General features: G+C 39.8%; 1 pseudogene; it reads right to left on the bottom strand.

Moving 5' to 3' along the window:
- Window positions 1–18,301: 18,301 nt before the first annotated feature.
- On the bottom strand, window positions 18,302–18,928 carry LOC101674815 (annotated as a pseudogene).
- Window positions 18,929–19,198: the final 270 nt, after the last annotated feature.

The raw sequence follows: 19,198 nt of genomic DNA, 5'->3' as shown, positions 1-19,198 counted from the left end.
TCTAGCAAATCTGGGAGGTGGGGCAAGGGGCTGTGGTGAGTGGTGGCCCATCCAGGCCCCAACCACATCACAAGACTAGAGTGACCATGTATTTTCTCCTTGTCTTACCAGAGGGGCTGCTTCCTAGTCTCGTCTATCACTTCCCCATCAGAGGATGCCTATGCAATAGGTGTCTTTTGAGGCATATTTTTTTTTTTTTGGAAGGGAGAAGAATAGCAGCATTATGATATGGAAAGAGGTGCAGGCTGGATTCCCACTGGCAAAGTCATAGCACATTTCTGGATAGGAGGATCCGCAATTTAGAGGTATGGTACAATGCTGGGAAAATCTCAAACTGATCTTTTTCAGCAGAATTTTGTAAAATAATTTTATGATTCACCTATTAGACTGATCATGAGGCAAGATAGGTATGACTTTGTGTATAGAAATGTAAAAATCATTTTTGAGAGGCAAGCATTCCATTGTCTAGTTCACCCATAGTTAAGATTTCTCTAATGATGAACAAGGTTATTTCACAAGCTACCGTAACAGTAGACTGTTACAGTAACAAATGTATTTTGTACATATCTGCCTGTATCTCCTCCCACATTTCCCTTGGCCTTGGAGTTGGAATTTGCTTTGTCCAGTGGAACAGTAGCAAGAGCGAAGCAAGGAGAGAATTGAAAAGTGCTTGCACACAAGGGTTTGCCCTCTCTTGGTGCTCTTGACACAAGAGAACAACCGTGTGAAGAAGCGCGTGGGTTAAGTGGATGCTGAGACACACCCAGGGCCCATGCATCCCCTCCACCATAGCTGACAGTGAACCAATTGCCAGAAATGTGGGTGAGACCATCATACACCATCCAGCCCCCAGCAGAGCCAGGGGCACTGACCACAGATGCATAATCAAGCCTTCCAAGAAGAGCAAAAGGACCTCTCAGCTGAGCCCAGCTGAAATTATTGATCTGTAGAATCATGAACGAAAGAATTGGTTGTTCAAAGTCACTACATTTTGGATGGTTTGTTGTGCATCAGAAACTGGTTGGCACAACCGGTAACTGCCACCCAACAAAATCCAACCCAAAATAAGAGAGAGAGAGAGAGAGAGAGAGAGAGAGAGAGAAAATGCGTTTCATAGTGGAAATGTAACCTCTACTTGAAAAGGTTGGCGGTGAACTTTCCCTGGAGTCTTAAGGAAGGCAATGAGGTTAAGACAGGAGATATCTGTCAAGTAGAGTCTGTGTGGCAAGCCCTGTGATGGTCCCCTGTATCCTACTGAACAGCCCATAAAATCTCAATGAGGAGGTTACTATTTATAATTCGTAGAAGAGAAGACTTAGAGTGGAGTTGACATTTGAATTCAAGTCTTCATGTCTCTCTACAGCCTGTGCTCTTGTAGCATCACCATGTCTTGTCAAAGGATTGTTTTGATCAAGAGCTATAGTTTGTTGTGTCATTTTTTGATGAGGTTCAGAGTTGACTTCTTACATAAGGCGTTCATTTGCTCAGAGTCACTGGGTTCAAAGAAAGGTATTTTCCATCTAGATGTTCTTCTGCACAATCTAGTGGAAAGAACACCTGAGTGCCTACCTCACTGCCACCAATCAAGTGTGTTACCTGGACATGTTACATGACAACTCAAAATTCAATATTTTCTGCACACACAAAATGGAATTAAGTGAGGCACTAGAGAAGATATTCTGTATTGTCATCACTCTAGGCACTGATTTTCATTTATTGATGGTCTGATTGGTTTTACACACTTAATATTTAACTGCCAACAAACCAGAACAATAAATATCAAAATACCCCTCAGCAGATTAAGAAACAGGCTGAGATGTGCTTAAGTAAGACAGTAAGTGAAGGAGCTGATATTCACACCTTGGTCTGTGTGACTCCAAAAGTAATGCTCTTCCTCTCTCTGAGACATGCCATTCCTGTGGTACAGATGTCTTCTGTTCTCCCTCCCTCCCTCCCTTCCTTCCCTTCTCTCTCTCTATCTCTCTCTCTCCCCCCTTCTCCTTCTCCTTCTTTTTTCTATTATCAGGAGGACCCAGGCACCCAGGAGAACATAGCTTCTATGGAATCTTCTAATGCAGAGGGGATCTGCTGTGAGACCAACAAGTCCGATACATATTTCTGCATCTTTTCTAGAGTAGGAAGGAACAGGCAGATTGGAAAGTGACAGCCACATCCATGGGAAGTTGAGCACCTTACTTAGTGAGATGGTGGTTTACAATTCTAAGAGAGAGGCACTTTCCAGAACAGCTGTTACCTGGGAGGGAGATTGTTATAGAACTTCCCAGAGCCTTGTAGCATTTATAGCTGGAACCAGCATTCAGGAGAGTGACCACAACATACTTGAGAGGATTTCAGGAAATAGTAAAGGGAAACAGTCAGGTGAAGTGATTTTAGTAGTAGTCAATGAGAGAAAATGTGGTGTTTTACAAACCAAACGACCTAGAATTTCAGTTTGGCTCTCTCAAATAGTTATGCAGCCTGAAGCATGGGAATATCTCTGGCCATATTATTTCTCATTTGTAAAGTGGGATTCTAAACTACCTACCCCATTAACTTCAACTCACCGGGGAAGGCTTTGCTGACCATGGGTGCCCACCCTCCCCTTACACTAGGATTCAGTTACCCCCCTCTTTTTTTCTTTTCCAGACTCCCTTGACTTTAGTTCTGTCATCACTGTAATCATGGAGCTTTGTAATGTTTTCCCAGCATGTTTGTAAGAAAGTCAAAGGTGGGGAGCCAACCTGAAACATACTTGTTCCCCCTGATTCAGCCCAGTGCCTGGAACTTGGTGTTCAGGAAGGGTTCGAAATATATGGTTTGAGTATTAGAGTGTAACGGAAGCTCCATGGATCAAAGGCCAGTTACTGTTGTACCTGTTAATTGTTTATTAGTGATACGAAAAGAAAGATGAGTGAACAGAGGCATCTCCATATATCTTTTCTCTTGGGGAGGTGCAGAGGGTTGTGTCTTTCAAATAACTCTCCACATGTTCCCCAACTTGTTGCTTCTTTGTGTGTTTGGGTACTCCCTCCATCATAGAATTGGCCTCATAGTGCATCTATACTAGATAATTCAGTAGAATCATCCCCCCAAAAAGTGATTGGAGCAAAAAGTATGCCTCCAGTTTTCTCCTTTGAGTAATGAGTGAATCACAGGGTGACCTATAGGCCTTTTACTTTTGTGATTTTGTGAGTCATGGACCAGCTGTGAAGCCAAGTGTCTGAACACAAAGCTCAATGGATGTCAAGTCTAGGTGAGTGCTTCCATCCTCTCCACGAGGCAGCCCTCCTTGAGTTCTCCTGTTTCTTTGATCCCTAGCTCTAGTTCCCTGACTGCTGTGTCTCTCCTTTTCACTGACATTGTCCCTGTACATTCTCATTCAGCACCTAAACCCTTGCTAGCACTCCTCTGTTCATGTGTCAGAGTGAAATGCTGAATCCTCATGAAGGTCTACAAGCACCACCACCTCCTATTTTAGATTGCCAAGTGCACTCACCCTTTTCACCCCACCCCATATTCCTGATCTGTTTTACCTTAGCCTGAATTATCACCTACCAGACTCTGTTATTTACTTCTTTATTATGCTTATTGCTTGTTTCTCTCCCCACTCCCCCCACTGTAACTCCTGCTTGAATAGAAGCTCCTTGATCTTAGGGATCTTTGTCTCTTTGCCTACTGGTTTATGTGAAGCAGCCCAGAACACCGCCGAGCACACACTGTAGTCATCTAGACCATATCTGTTGATGTAGCAGACATGTCTGTTTCCTTTGCTGCATTGTGACACCCTTGAGGCAAGGGCCATGTTTCACTGGTCTTTGTCAATCCACCATCCAGAACAGTTTCTGATACAATTGGATAGGCATTGCTGAATGTTGTTGAAACAATTAGTTAATTAATATTTTGAAAGTGACAGCAGTAGGGAAAACATTCTGTTTCCAAACTGCAGTTATTCTAGGAGGTGTCATCATTGTCAGCACCATGTATATATCAGCTTCCATGGGAACTATGCTAGTCAGCGGGGAGATATTTGAGGGCTAGAAGTCTGACTCAGGTTTTGTGGATCCCTCCTAGGGCTGGCACTGTTCTTCCTGCACAACAGGATTTAGAGTGGCGTTTCAGATAGCCATTCATCACCTGATGACTTTATCTGTGCAGGACTTGACTATAATTTACATAATATCTATGAAAATAAAACTGTATCTTTGGGAATGAAACATAGCTATATAATTAAACAGATAAAATGAAAGCAACTTACTGACAGAGTCGAAATGAATGTTGAGGCTAATGTTAAGTAATAGTGCACGTGATGATGGGTCTTACACTAGGCTCTTCATCCATCTTTCCTTTAGTCCTAATAAAAACGCTTCAAGGAAATACTGTCATTCCCAATTCACAAGGGAGGAGGATATTGAGATCAGGGACATAGGGGAAATTGCCCAGGGTCTGAAAGCTGGTAGGTAGGTGCATGAGGTGGAAACTCATGACTCATTGATGATAGCACCCCAGAACGTCTAAAGTATCGGCCAGGCCCACTTAACTTGCCCCCAGCAGTCCTGTCTGGTTCCTCTTCCATTTTTTGCTGATACAGCTCTCTGCTCTGTCATCCTATCTCCCACGATTTCAGAAGTTCTTCATACCAGAGGCTTTCCCCCTGTTCCTTCGGCCCAATGCTGGTCTATTCCACACTGGTTCTGGCTGCGGCAGAGGAAGGACGACTGTTTCAAGTTCTCATGCGGGAATAGAGTAATTGTTATTTACCAGTCCTGCGTGACTTTAGACGATTGTGGATGCATCCTGAGGAGGGTCCTTTGTTGCGAGCTGATTTCCTTGTGTGAGAATCCTGCCAAATCCTTCCACTGAGGCATCAAACCCACCCAGGAGGGAAGATGCTTTTTTGTCAATGACACTGCTCACCCACAGGCCCAGACACCCTGAGACCAGTTCCCTCAGAGGCAAAACAATTTTCTCAGGGTCACCAAGCTGTTTCACAAGTTTCCCAGGCTCCTTCGATAAAGACAACAAAGCACATACAACCAATGTTTGGTATCAATTTGGGGAAAGGAAAATGGCAGCATTCCTCCTTTCACAGTAAAATCTTTGAGTACCCCCAGTAAAATCAGCCTGTTCTGGAAAGATGCAACATCAGTGAACACCATGGTAGAGGGGCTCTGACCAAAGTTCTGAGCCAGGCCTACGTCTCTGGAATTTGAAATTGGGAGGAGAACAGCTTTTCCTTTTCTTGTTCTCCATCTTCTTTTGGGTTACCCATTTCAAGGCAAGTTTGAAAATTAGTGTTTTGTCAGGTGTTTTCTCATATTACACTATTATCTCTCCTAGTTAAGGATACCAGTGAGACTCTTGGTTTCTAAACTTCACTTTAACATCTATCAAATAGCTTTTTCTTTTGATTCTACATCTCAGAAAGAAGTATCCTAGACTTACTGCTCTGGATGAACTTCCTTATGTATGTAATTCCCCAAATCCTCATAAAGGAATCCTGCTTGGTTTTTTGTTTGTTTCTTAACTACTGTATCAGAAAGGATCATAAAAACTCTTTGAGGGCCTCCCATGTTTCAGGTATTTTGCATATTTTGCTGATCATTTTCATAAAATTCCTATGATATAAGCACCATTGTTCCAATTTCATAAATAATGACATTCAGGCCCAGAAGGATAGATATGTTGGCCCCGACACCCACAGCTAGAAAGTGGTAGAGCTGAGGTTTTAGACTGCTGTGACAATCCACTGCCTGCATTGGTCAGCCTATACTGACCTTTAAAAAAAAATAGGGGACAGCTGGATGGCTCAGTTGGTTAGGTGTTGGCTGTTGGCTCAGGTCATTATCCCAGAGTCCTGAGATCAAGCACCACATCGGGCTCCCTTCTTAGTGGGGTCTGCTTCTCCCTCTCTCTGTGGGGTCTGCTTCTCCCTTTGTCTCTCCCCCTGTGTTCTCTGTCTCTCAAAGAAATAAATAATATCATTTTATAAAATTTCCATATTTTTGAAAGTCACCAATGTAAATGAAAATATTCTTTACCATTGCTATGTTATCACTCTATTTACTTTTAGAGTGTTGCTCTTGCAAATAATACTTTTCCTTCACGTGAAATACTATGTTTATAACATTGTATTATATTTGAGGGTGGTAGATAAGGAAAGGCATATATACATGACTAAGTCCTGGGGGTTGTTGCTTTAAGCCGTATTGTGTGCTGAAAAGTATGCTATGTGGCATGTAGAGGCACACACTGACAAATGGACCAGATTTCTATTCCTTCAACACCTTTTACCTTCTAGAAGGGCATGCCTCCCCCTGGATAGTCAAAACCCACACATATGGTACTTGTATAGGAAACATCTACTGCACTACCTGCAGATTGGACGTGGATGTTTTTACCTTCATGTTTCTTTATGAAAGAGATGAATTCAACAAACCTTCAGCAATGCCTACCATGTGTCATGTAGTGTGCTTCATGCAGGATATGGCAAAGAACAGATCATGGTCCCAGCACTGAAGTACCTCACAGGAAGACAAAGAATGGAATGTCATTTGTGAATTAGAAGTCTCTAGAGGGTGCATTTGCAGCACAGGAGAGGGAAAGAGGAAGAGGAGACATGGAATAGGCCTGAGGAAGAACAGAGGCAATAGGAACAGGAGTCAAGTCAGGGGACCTGTGTCCTCGTGACTTTGACTATGAACATGTATGCCTGTACCTGGAAATTCTAGATTTGGGGGACTCACAGACATGAGTCCGTATTCCTGGAAGTTGATAATTTTTTTTACCAAAACAAGAATCACATTGCCAGGCTTATATTTGTTAATTAATTTCTGCAGTTCAGTTTCCTTACAGGTGTGATTTCTGTATATCAGTCACTTTGTATCTGCAAAGCCTAGGGGAATTTCAGAACTTCTCCCACTGGGAGGACATTTCAGAAACTGAAAGATTATTAGAAAGGCCAACACGGATTAGGAAGCCAGGAGGTCAACAATACACCGGTACTAGAAGCTACTGAACGTAGGCAATGGGATGGGGGTCAGAAAATCCATATATACCACACACTTTGGTAGGCTCTGGGATTAGTGGGATCATTCAAGCTGATCCAACCGTCGTAGTACAGAAAATCATACAGGCAGATCTTAAATCCAGTGGTGTGTAAAGATTTTTCTAGATTGCTCATCAAAGAAGTGTTTTACACACACACACACACACACACACACACACACACGCACAACTAGAATTCTGGAACTCAGCTAGAATCATAGAGTGTAGGAGCCAGTCTGTCTCACTCTAAAGACTCAAGGAATGTCTGATATCAGACCCTTTTGCTCTTTTAAAGATTTATTTATTTTAGAAAGAGAGAGGCAAGGGGCAGAGGGAGAGAGAGAATCCTAAAGCAGACTCCACATTGATCGTGGTACCCATTGTGAGGCTCAGTCCCAGTACCCCGAGATCATGACCTAAGCCAAAACCGAGAGTCAACCGGTTAACCAGCCGAGGCACCCAGGTGCCCCCAGGTCCCTTTTCATAGTAATTTATTTCAATTTAACTCAGAGCCCTTACCTGCAATTCTCCTGACTGTACATGTCTTTTGTTACCCCGTAAGATATCCTTGGAACTGAATGTTCTGCTTTATCCAAAGGGCAGGGACCGAATGGGCAGCTCCAGCTTGCAACTCCTTCAGACTAAGTATGGCAGTCCTCTTAGCAGGAAATGTCCTCATGGTTACTGCCACACTTCAAGCTGTTCCTTCTGCCTCTATATTGCAATTAATTTTCACTACGTGAGAGTTAGAATTCTCTGCACTGTGACTATGGCTGTGCTTATTTTCATTTGCACCTTAGATCTACATGTGGTTATGGCTGGGCAGAAATCATGTCCCATTCCCTCCGGTAAGTTGGGTAATACAGAGAATGACCTTAGCTATGATAGATTCAATATGCTAATAACATAAATACCTGATATCAGTGTTCTTTTGCTGCACAACAAGTTGCCACAAATTTAGCATCTTAAGTCAACCCATATTTATCATTTCACAGTTTCTGTATGTCAGATATGTGGCATGGATATGGCAGGGATCTAGTGAGTTCTCTGCTCAGGTTGTCCCAGGGTGAAATCAATGTGTCAGTTGGGCCGGGATCTTACCTGGTGGCTCTGGAGAGGAAGCTATTTCCCAGTTCATCCAGGTGGTTGGAGGAATTTAGCTTCCATGGTGCAGGATGTTGTCGGGGTTGCTCTCAGATTCTAGAGGCTGCCTGTATTTCTCTGCATGTGGTTCTCTCCATCTTCAAGCAAGGAGTGGTGTGTCAAATCCTTCTTGTGCTTCACATCTCTCCTGCTTGACCTTCTGCTGCTAGCCAGAGAAAACTGTCTGCCTTTAACAAGCTCCTGTGATTAAATCAGGCTCTTTTGGATAATCTCTCTACTTATGGTCAATTGTTTAGTAACCTTCATTATACCTGTAAGATCCCTCTAGCCATGTAACTTAACGCAAATATGGGACAAGATAATTCTTCTTATTTATGGTATCTGAGATTATGGTGGGAAAATCCTGGGAGACAGTTTTAGAATGCTACCTACCACAGCCTTTAATAACCATCACTTAATTATTTACGGAAACCTTCTTTTGTAACCCTGATTGTTTGAACCCTGTGACCATAACGCCCACTCTTTACTGAGTTATATCATGTCAGCATGTAGTTGTACTTCAATAAGGGACTTGTGCCTTCCCAAGTATATTATTCAGAGTTTTCCAGATGAACAGAATCAATAGGGTATAGATGTATGTATGTACATATACATATGTATGTATATGTATGTATTCAACTCTCAGTACAGAACATCATACAGGCAGATCTTAACCCCAGTGGTCTGTGTTTATTTGTCAAGATTGTTTATAAAAGAAGTGCTCTACACACACAAATACACACCTACACACACACTTAATAAACTAGAATTCTGGAACTCAGCTAGGATCACAGAATGCTGGAGCCAGACTGTCTGACTCTAAAGCCTCAAAGAATGTCTATGACATCAGGCCATTTTTCTTTTTTAAAGATGTATTTATTTGAGTGAGAGAGAGAGAGAAGGGTTGGGCAGAGGGAGAGAAAGAGAATCCTAAAGCAGTCTCCCCACTGATTGTGGTGCCCATCGTGGGGCTTGATCTCAGGACCCTGAGATCATGATGTGGGCCCAAACCAAGAGTCAGCTGCTTAACCAACTGAGCCACCCAGGTTCCCCCAGACCCTTCTTCATAATAATTTATTTCAATTTATCTCAGAGCCCTTATCTGCAATTTCCCTGACTGTGCATATCTGTTGTTGCCCCGTAAGATAGCTTGGAACTGAATGTTCTTCCTTATCTAAAGGGCAGGGACTGAATGGGCAGCTCCAGCTTGCAACTGCTTGACAATAAGTATGGCAGTCTTCTTAGCAGGAAATGTCCCCATTGTTTTATACATATATATAAAGAAAGTGTGAAATTGTATATATTTTAATATGTCAATATATAATAAGATATATTTATTTTATATAATAACATTTATATAATATTTATATGACAAATATGTATATGTAATAGAAGAATATATGTAATAATATTTGTATTTATATCATATTTATATATAAATCGATAATATTGGTTTGTGTATGTGTGTGTGTGTATTTATATATACCAGTAAATTTCCTCATTGATTTATATATATATAAAAATATATATATATCAAGGTTTTATACACACACACACAAACACACACACACACAGAGTAAGAGAGAGAGAGATTTATTATAAGGAATTGGCTCACAAGATTATGGGGTCTAGTAATAATAACATCTATGCCAGCATGGTAAAGAGCCAGATGAGCTCTGGTGTAGTTCCAGTCCAAGTCAAAAAGCCTGAGAACCAGGAGAGGTGATGGTTTAATTTGCAGTCCTACAGCTGCTGAGATCAGGTCTCAGGAAGTTCTGATCTTTCAGTTTGAGTCTAAAGGCAGGACAAGAGCAGTGTCCCATCTCAAGCAGTCTGGTAAGAAGGGTTCCCTCTTGCTTGAGTGAAAGCCAGCCTTTTTGATCCATGTAGCCTTCAAATTAGAGAGGGCAATCTTTTCACTTCTTCTTCCTGTGCAAATGTTAGTCTCGTCCATAAACATCTTCACAGACACACTCAGAATAATGTTTGACCTAATGTCTGGCCACCCTTTGGCTCAGTCAAGTTGACACATAAGTTTACATAATTTATATAATAAATTTACATAAATGTACCCATAATACCAAGCCTCTTCACACAGTCTATGGACTAAGATTGATTTTTAAATATCCTTTGTATCTTAGTTGAATACTCTCTTTTCATGTTTCCTAACTATAAAATCCATCTGTGAATGATTTCACATTCAGTTGCATGTTAACCAATTACCTTTAAGTTTACATGTGTATAGGGAAAACAGATGCACAAGGAGTTTACATTCTTTACCATAAGGGGAAGTTTACATCAAGTCATATGCAAATTTAACAAAACCTAACATTTATGAAATATTTACCATATTTGGCAAGTCCTTTTGTAAGCTCTGTAGGTGCTTTACCTCATTTGGTCAGCACAATACCATGACACATGTGTCATTAGTTGCTCTGTTTTAATGTGAAGAAATTGAACACAGAAAGTAAGTAATCTTTCCATCATGACAGTTTGTGACAGGCCCAGGGTTGGAATCTTCGGCATCAGAACTGATGTTCCTAATTCATGTGCCTATATCCAAACTAGTACCTAAAATTTATTATCCAAGCCAGAGTGAGAGTACTTTTATACATTATATCTGCTCAATAGGCGTAAAACAGCAAATTTGTAGGTATGCCTAGGCATTGCTCACTCTGTTAATGAAAATTCTTTTTGTTGCAAGTATCGGAATTTTCATCTAGATTGGCTAAACCAAAAAAGAAATCCATGCTCTCAGGGCATTTGTAAGATCATTATCACTTTTCTTTCCTCTGCTAGATTATTCCTGTCAGCCTACAAACTGGTGTTATTTGTTTTTATCTTCTTAAAAAGGATTTTATTTATTTATTCGAGAGAGACAGAGAGAGTGAAAGAGAGAGCAGGACTGAGGAGGAGAGGGAGAAGCAGGCTCCCTGCTGAGCTGGAAGCCCAACAAGGGGCTCTATCCCAAGACCCTGGGATCACAACCTGAGGGGAAGGAAGAAGCTTAACTGGCTGAGCCACAAAGGTGCCCCTATTGTTTTCATCTTAAAAACAAAACCCCAAATAAAACGAGCGAAAACCCTTCTTTATACCTCACTCCTTCTACCACCTGCAAGACCCTTTATCCTCCTCTTGATAACAAACATCCCAGACAGAGTTTTCTACACACACTATCTCCAATTCTTCTCCCATTCTGTCTTAATCACATACCAATGAAGCTTATACACCTTCTACTAAACTAAAAGTGTTCTGGTCAAGATAACAGTGTCATCAGTATTTTTAGATCAAATGGTCTCTCCTCAGTTGACTTATCAATAATTTTGGACAGAGTTGATCACTCACACTTCCTGGAAGTACTTTCGTTCCTGGTGTGTTTTTCAGAGTTCTCTAGAGAAACAAACCAAGTTGACGCATACACACCTGGGTTCCAGGACAGTACCTTCCTGGTTGTTCTCTGACGTCCTCAATCTCCTTGGCTGGCTCTCCTCCTTTCCTTGTGACCTTTTGACATTGACCTTCCTCAGAACTCAGTCCTTGGTCCGTATCTCTTCTCACCTACACTCATTCCCTTGGTAATCACATCCAATTCTGTGGCATTCCATGCCATCTACACATTCAAGGGTATAGCCCAGAACAGAAAACTCCTGTTTATACTTGACCCAAATATGTCAGTTGTAATATCTTGCATATTTTGTCTCTCTTATTCTCTCTCCCTCTCACTCTGACTCTCTCTTTCCCTTCCCTCTTTCTTGTTCTTTTCCTTACACATACTACATACAGATACACATACATACAACTTTTTTTTTCCAAAATATTTGAGAGCAAGCTGTAGATATTCCCTTCTACCCCCAAATACCTTAGAGTACCTTCATGGGCACAAGGACATCCTTTTGCATAAACACACTACAATTATCAGTTGCCTGAGTGGCTCAGTCGGTTAAATGTCTGACTTTAGCTCAGGTCATGATCCCAGAGTTCTGGAACCAAGTCCCACAGCAGGCTCCCTCTGAGCAGAGAGTCTGCTTCTCCCTCTGCCCCTCCCCTCTTCTTGTGCTCTCTTGCACATGTGCAAATAAATAAATGAAATCTTTAAAAAGCCACACAATTATCAAAATCAATAAATTAACTTTGATAACCATATTATTATATATTTCATTTACAGACCTTATTCAAATGTGGCCAGTTATCTCACTGTCATTTATATGAGTGAAATCCTATAGTATTTGTCTTTCTCTGACTTATTTCGCTTAATATAATACACTATAGCTCCCTCCCCATCATTAAAAATGGCAAGATTTCATTCTTTCTGATGACTGAGTAATATTCCATAATAGATATAAAGGAATGTTATATATATAACATTGATAACATTGATGTTCTCTGTGTGTGTGTGTATATATATATATATATATATATATAATATCAATATAACATGGATAAACATAATATGAATAGAACATATATAACATGAATTAAAAAATCATAAAATATGAAAATAATACATATGTATATAAACACATCTTCTTTATCTATTCATCAGTTGATAGATATTTGGGTTCTTTCCATGGTTTAGATACCATTGGTAATACTGCTGTGAATGTCAGGGAATTTAAGAAACAAAATTGGACATAGGAGGAAAAAAAGGAAAGGGAAGCAAACCAAGAGTCTCTCTTTTTTTTTAATATTTTATTTGTTTATTTGGCAGAGAGTTAGAGAGAGAGCACAAGTAAGCAGAGCATCAGGGAGATGGGGAGAGACAGAAGCAGGCTCTCTACTGAGCAGGGAGCCTGATGTGTGGCTCAATCCCAGGACCCTGGAATCATGACTTGAGCTGAAGGCAGCCGCTTAACCAACTGAGCCACCCGGGCACCCCAAACCATGAGTCTCTTAACAGTAGAGAACAAACTGAGGGCTGATGGAGAGATATGGATGTGGGATGGGCTAAATGAGTAATGAATATTAAGGAGGGCACTTGTTATGATGAACACTAGGTGTCATATGTAAGTGATGAATCACTAAATTCTACTCCCGATACCAATATTACACTATATGTTAACTAACTAGGATTTATTTTCTTTTTTTATTTTTCATTTAATTTTATTTTGTCTGTGTTCCAAGATCCATTGTATATGTACCACACCCAGTGTTCCATATAATATGTACCTTCATTAATACCCAAACTTTGAAAAAAAACCAATGTCATTTATAGAAAATTTTATAAATTTTATAGTTTGTCCATTCTTCTCTCCAGTCTGGTATCACACATTGTATTTAGTTGTTATTTCACTTATTTTTTTTCACTCTGGAACAAGTTCTCAAACTTGCTGTCTTACACAACCATGACAGTTTTGAGACTTTGAGCCTAAATTTGATCTCTGGGTTAAGGTTGTATTCATCAGATTATTCCAACATAAATTTAGTATTTTCCCTTTGTGCACTTAAATATTTTGTGTGGAGATGTTTGGAGGCTATGGAAATATCCCGTTCCATTATCCATTGATGATTCATCACTGAATCCATTATCACATGACATTGAAAAATTATGTATCCAACTTTATCATTTTTCCCCATTTACTAGTAAGGGTTCTTCTGCAATCAAGAGCTTTTCTCTCACCCTCATTTATTAATTATTCATGTCTTCATTTGTTTCAGTATGGATTCATGAATATATATTTTATTCACTTTGTAATGACTCATTACCATCACAATTTATTTTGATGCTTGAATTTGCCCAGATTTGATCACTGGAAGCCCCTTGACTTCTGTTCCTATGTCCTTTGGTGTGTGTACATTTTTCTTTGAAACCTTTTCTGATGCAGCAAGATGTTCCAGACTCTTTTGTACTTTGGCTGTTCCATCTCTAGAATCAGCCTTTTTCCCAAGGAGCCCTGGTCTCTTATAGTATAGAAGGGTACTTTGACTGGAGCATGTGCTTTTAAACATCATTCTCTATTGGCACTTTGACTTGACAAACCCCTACATTTCCTTTAACTCATTACCTAGTATGTGGAATTGGTATAAAAATAGGATATTTGTTAAAAGTATGTGGCAAGGTATAAACAAAGTAAAGAAAGCATTTAGTGTAAGGCTTGGAACACAGGTAATGTTTTAAAATGAGACAATTTGAGCAACACAGTATGTAATAATAATAATGGATTATGACCCAATGAGTAAGAATCTATAAGTACACTTGAAAACAAGTGGTAGCAATTTTTATCATTACATTTTTTTACTATCAAATACTTCTGAATGTTGATAAGATCCACCTCTGGGGAAAACCTCAGGATTATAACATTTGTCTTATCAAGTCAAGGCCAGCTCCAGCATTGCAGAGCCTACAAGAATAGAAACATGAAGAATGATTGTAGAAGCAGGCTTCAGGACTTGTTAACTGACAGACTTCAATATTGGAGACAAACAATATGAAGTGAAGTTTGGCAGTCGCTCCTACAACTACTGCTACCAGAACCCAGTATTTTCCTTATCATGACCCTAATAACACTGTAGTGTAAATAGACAGTTATTTGTATGCTCATTCACTAGACTGTGAACTGACAGATGTAACTTGTTTATGACTTACCCTTGACACCCAGAGCAGTGTCACTCAGTATAGGAGACATTTAATAAGTATGTGCTGATGGCTACAGTCACCATACTGTGGAAAAAAACCAAGAAGCCCTTCAACGGATGAATGGATAAAGAAGACGTGGTCCATATATGCTATGGAGTATTATGCCTCCATCAGAAAGGATGAATACCCAACTTTTATATCAACATGGATGGGACTGGAAGAGATTATACAGAGTGAAATAAGTCAAGCAGAGAGAGTCAATTATCATATGATTTAGCTTATTTGTGGAGCTTAAGGAATAACATGGAGGACATAGGGAGATGGAGAGGAGAAGAGAGTTGGGGGAAGCTGGAGGTGGAGATGAACCATGAGAGAATCTGGACTCTGAAAAACAATCTGAGGGCTTTGGAGGGGAGGGGGTGGGAGGTTGGGTGAGCCTGGTGGTGGGTATTGTGGAGGGTATGTATTGCATGGAGCACTGGGGTGTGGTGCATAAACAATGAATTTTGGGGGCTGGAGGTGGGGGGAGAGCCTGCTGGTGGGTATTATGGAGGACACGTATTGCATGGAGCACTGGGTGTGGTGCATAAACAATGAATTCTGTTACACTGAAAAGAAATTAAATTTAAAAATTAAAAAAAAAGGAATTTTGGAACACTGAAAAGAAATGAAAAAAATAAATAGATATTTTTAAAAAGTAAGTGTGTGCTGAATGAATGAAAGAATGAATGAATGAAAGTGTTGAGCAGTTTCAAATATCTCGTTAGCATAACTAACAAGAGAAAGAAATTAAGGCTGACAAAAGTAGAGAAGCATCCCCGAAGTCATACTTGTAAGAGATAAGAGTTTGAATTCCATCCTAGTCTGACTCTAGAAGCCTGAAGCCTTAGTTGTATTGCCTCCTTGGATGATGGACCTTCACGGAAGAGAAGTCTGCCCAGTTTCCATGTTTCCCAGAGTTCAAGTGGAAGCCCCGTTTGGACCAGACTCTGTGTCCCAGACTGTTCAAGGATCAGTTATTTCAACGAATCTTTATGGGTCACTTATTATAGGTCTTTCCGGCTTTGGGGATATAGCTGAGAGCACAACAGTCAGATTCTCTGCTCCCATTAATATTTCGTTCTAGTGTGAGGAGATATACAATGAACAAAAGGACTCATTAAATTTTAAATGGTGGAGTAATTAAAGCTTGGTTAACAAATGGAGAATCATCCAACATCTGTGTGGACAGAAGGAAGAGTGAATGTGGAGGTGAAAGAGAGCTTGCTGGGTTCAGGGCACTTCCAGTAGTTTGTAATAGCTGGAGGTTGAGTGGAATATAGGCTGGGGTTCAAGTGGGAAATTAGAAAGTAGGATCCACAAGAAGATGAGTCACTTAACTTCTTAGGTACTAAGTGTTTTTGACAAGAAAAGATGGATTTACACATCTGAGAAAATGTGTGGCAAATGTCTAAAGCTCAAATCTAAAAACACTAATGTTCTTTTCTGTTATTGAACAGTAATGACAATAATTATAGCTGCTGTTTTTGAGTTTGCTATTTATTAGACACTGTGCTAGTTTCTTTACGTGTTTATTTATTCCTCCATAATGAAGAGTAGTGGGGATTTTTATAGTTTACAATGTTGGGTAGCAGTAGATGGCAAGTATCAGATCTGTCTAATTTCAAAGAGCTTATTCTTTTGTCTAAATATTCTCTTTTCTTTTTTCTAAAAGTGGCTGGCATTCAGGGAAGAGGTGGCAACCAAGATGAACTGAGTGTTACACAACATATAAAATGGGGGGAGCTGAGTGGCACAGTCAGATAAGCATTTGAGTCTTGGTTTTGGCTCAGGCTGTGATCTCAGAGCCATGAGATGGAGCCCCACCTCTGCACTCAGCACAGAGTCTGCTATCTTTCTCCCTCACCCTTGCCCCTCCCCACACTGTACTCTCTCTCTCTCTCTCTCTACACTAGATAAATAAATCCTTGGAAAAAAATGACATTTATAAACTTAAATAACAAAGCATTTCCAGAGTATTTAGTAAAAGGGAAATCAGTTAAATTTATTATTTATATTTCATTCTTAATTTTTAAACTTTTATAGTTTTTATTTCATTGAACTAAATTTTTTGTCCTTCAGAATTTTTATTTATAATAATTTCTACTCAACTTAGAGAAGTTAAACTTATGTTTAAAGTTGAGCTTAAGACATGTGATGATGTCATGTGCCATTACCATTAATAAAGAGAAGTCCTTCCTGAACCCATCTTCCCCAATATGGAGACCCTTGAGAGATGCAGACAGTGTGCTAGTGAGAACCCAGGCATAAATGGATGTATATGCTGGTGGTTTTAGAATATGAACATGAATGTTTGGGTGTTCCTCCCTTTAAAATATGAGCTTAACCCCTCCCCCTTGAGTGTGAGATGGACTTAGTGACTTGCTTCTAAGAATTAAAATGAAGTGGAAGTGATCTTGTGCAAATTTAGAGACAAGTTCCTTCCTCTCTTAGATCTAAAGGAAGCTGAGAGAAGTTAGTTGCCATATCATGAGGATAAACTGTCCAGTAGAGAGGCTCACGTGGTATGAAATCAAAGCCTCCTTCCAATAGCCTTGTGAGACCGTCATCTGTCATCTTAAAAGTGGACTATCCAGCCCCAGTCAGGTTTTCAAATGACTGCAGGTCTGACCGACTTCTTGAAAGAAACTTAATGAGACACACTGAACCACCAGAAACCACCTACTACACCATTCCTACATTTGACCTGCCAAAACTGTGTAACATAACAAATGTTCACTGTGTTAAGTTGCCACATTTTGGATGTAATTTTCTATATAGCAGAGAAAATTACTATAGTGTGTATTCATTGATGAATAAGAGAACAGTGTAAAGTAGGTTTTTAAACTTGATAATACTCAACTGGTGAAAATCTATCATCCTGACCCAAGAACTATCACTACATTGTTGCAGAGAGATGCTATGATAAAATGGTTTCTTTCTTCTTCCTGCCACTTTCTAGTTTTTATGTCACGGGCATGTCAGGGCTTGTCCTACCACTTAGCATAACTGCCTAGAATGTCTGTGATGACGTTTGAGTTCAGTCGCAGTAAGATAGAGATTGTTAGTAAAGAAGGCTGGTAGCCTGTCTGTGGAGAAGCCCCACACAGTGAAGTTTGCACAGTACAGCCTGTGTTTAATTTGTTCTTTGTCCTAAAGGGTCAGAAACTATTTTATCAAAATATTTAGAACTCATAGACTAAATTGACAGACTTTGAGCTATACAAATTGGGCTATACAAAATAAATTCATACAATACTAATGTATAAATCAGAAATCTTCACTAAATTTACTATGTGTAGAATGGAATTCTCATGCTCTCATCCAGAATTCCTTCTTTCCCTGAATTATAATGTGGTGGCCATATTAGCAAATCAGAAGATGGTTCAGTTAAGCTTGCAATTAGTGCCCAAAGTGGTGAGTCTCAAGGTATATTCTTCCCAAGCCACCAAAAGTCTTGATAAACTATTACTTCCTCACCACCTGTTGATTTAATTAGTTTTATTCTCTGGGGTATCTTATTACCAAGTCCTTAAGAGGTTTCTCACCATTGTCTTCATACATTACTGGAGTTGGACTCCCTTTCATAGTCTTCTTTAGGTGGTGGTAGTTTGGCAAGATTTTTATCAGGAAATCCAGCTGTAGTATCTGGAGTTGTGGTTGCTCGGTATGCACACCACAAAGGCAGTCTGAACAATCGATCACTGTTTTCTCAGGGATGACCTCAGTTGTATTCAGGTTGCAACAAACTGAAGTGACCCAAACACTTGTAAATATTATATTTCTGTCCAAATATGCTTTTGATACAATGACATTATTATCTCCCATTTTAATGGCTTGGGAATAGCAGACAATTTCAAACACATTGTTGGTGCCAGTGATCATAGGTTTCAGTTATGGATCTTCAGCATTAGGGGTGATAATATCAGGGTGAGCATTTATGATAAGCACCTGTTCTTCTATTAGGTTACCTTCACCAATCACTACTGGCCTGGCTTCTGCAGTAATTTGTGCTTTAGTATGGATCGCTGTCATGGATCCTATAGTTACATCACCCCACATTTCATTTTCTACACACACAACTGCTCCAGGAGCAATCTTTACACTCTTTTGAGACTTCTCAACCATGATTTGGTCCCTGTCACTCACAGAATTAATTTTTAAAAATATTTACCATAGCATCTAATGCATGTTTTATATTTTTAGTACTGATATAAAATTTCCTTTAAATTGAGTTTGAGTAAAAAATGATACAATATAAATGAAAACATTATAAAATATGTGAATTTTAAGTATATCTTGTTTATATCACATGCATAACTGAGGGGCTGTTACAAACACTGTGCTAAGTCAGGCTTTATAATGAGAATTTTGCTAGAAAGCTGGTAGGGCTGCTAA

This window comes from Mustela putorius, unplaced genomic scaffold, assembly GCF_011764305.1.
Source record: "Mustela putorius furo isolate JIRA1106 unplaced genomic scaffold, ASM1176430v1.1 tig00003903_pilon_pilon_pilon, whole genome shotgun sequence".
Classification (NCBI taxonomy): Eukaryota; Metazoa; Chordata; class Mammalia; order Carnivora; family Mustelidae; genus Mustela; species Mustela putorius.
The sequence above is the reverse complement of the archived record's forward strand: the minus strand, read 5'-3'. Positions and strand labels throughout refer to the sequence as shown.